This window comes from Mesitornis unicolor, unplaced genomic scaffold (genome assembly GCF_000695765.1).
Source record: "Mesitornis unicolor isolate BGI_N332 unplaced genomic scaffold, ASM69576v1 scaffold43348, whole genome shotgun sequence".
In the NCBI taxonomy this organism is placed as follows: Eukaryota; Metazoa; Chordata; class Aves; order Mesitornithiformes; family Mesitornithidae; genus Mesitornis; species Mesitornis unicolor.
Genome location: NW_010203312.1, coordinates 20,856 through 22,737, shown reverse-complemented (window position 1 = coordinate 22,737; position 1,882 = coordinate 20,856).

Below are 1,882 nucleotides of genomic sequence, written 5' to 3'. Positions count from 1 at the left end.
AAGAGGTTTGAAAAGCCGAACCCGGCCCCAGAAGAAGGCAAGCGCTCTTTCAACAATGGTTACACAAGCACACCCATCTGCTTCTGCAGTAGCTGCTCTCCGCAGCCTTCTGCCTGCCAGCAGCACACTACCTACGTGACCCATCTGCAGCCACCGCTGTGGAGCAACTGAGGCAAGAGAGCCCAACTCCGCTTCACATTCCTGGTGCAACACCAGTCCAAGCCTGCCTCCACGCTGAGATGTCCTTGACACAGACAAGTCATATTGCCATTTCCATTGTAACTTCACGAAATAGGCTTTGAGAAAACAAAGACGACTGCATACACCAACTATGATTTTGTGAAGAAAAAACCCACCATTTTAACATAACACACGTTTACTGGGTTAGCAGAAGTTTTAAACTGCCAATTCCCCTGCTTAGTTTGCACGTTATCACATTCTCCACAATACCTATCTTTTGCACTGCATAACCAAGGCACTTCTGCAGCAGGTAGATGAATTCTTGCAAACCAACCTTAGGAAAAAGCTGCTTTTAATACCCCTGACCCATCTCTTTTGCTTGGCTGCCATTCCAAGCTGGGAGCTACTTGCTTTAGGTATCTCAGAGGTTTAGCTTCGTAAGTTAAACTTTGCAGATGTACATACATACATCACTGAACAACTTCTGGGTCTGGAACTCCAAACACAAAATACACATTTCTTATTTACATTCACTCTCAATTTTTATTCTATTTATCGCATGGTCTCCAAATACAGTTTTACAGGTCTTTTTTTTCTGCTACAGATACTGTTGATCTAAAAACAGATTAATGAAAGTGGCATTCCAACCTTAATGAAAATTCATAACCATGAAAGATATGTCAACATATCACTTTACAATCCTAGAACGATGGTATTGGCCTGAAATTCCGTAGGCTTATACAAATAACTTCTATAATAATAACAAAGTCATAGGAAGATAAAATGTGGCAACTCTTTAAAAGCCAAGAAATAAGGCCACAAGCATCCTATGCTGTAATGTTATGCATCCAGGTAAAATAACTTGACTCTGGTAACGATGAAGAAACAAAACTCTCCCACCTGATAAACCAAGGTACCAGCTACTCAACATGCACTCAAAGCTGTATAAAAACTAGTGGCATTCAGCTCTGACTTACATGAAATTCCATAGCACAACCTCGTACCTCTCTCTAAAAACAAAATGAACTTGTTTCAACTTAAATACTTTGCTACCGCATTAAAAAACTGTTCACATTCTGCAAAGGAGAAAACAAAACAAAACAAAAAACCAAAAAAAACCACAAAACCCATCCTGCATGTGACTGCACCAGAGGCCAAACACAGCATCTCCTTACAGGCTGCAGACATTACTGCAGCCTTAATGCCATTCGTTATAGGTTGCTTATCTTCCTCTGTGCAGCTGGAGGTTTGTAAAAGCAACTGAACTTTTTACGCACCACTAAAAAAACCCCAGGAAAATTAAAAAGGAAGACAGCTGATGGCAATGGGTGAAAGAAGCAAGGTACTGCAAGGTGTACACCATTGGCCAATTATGCATCTGGGCCACTGGGACTTCTGTGAAATACCATTTTCATAAGTGACGCAACTACCTCACTACCAGATCCCATACCACGCTGATTCCATCCCATAGCCAAAGTATGTCAGTCCTGGGTAAAAACATTAAACTCTTGGAACATTTAAAAGTAGGTAACCATTAAATAATGTGTAAAAATGTGCTTATTGTGGCATTTCTTATAGAAAAGTTATTTGATACAAATGTGCAGGACTTGAAGACCCTGATTTAATCAACCTAGTACGAACAGGCTTTGAAACATGGTGACTGTTCCAAGGACAAATCCCAGCTGTGGGCCAGCTCTTTCCC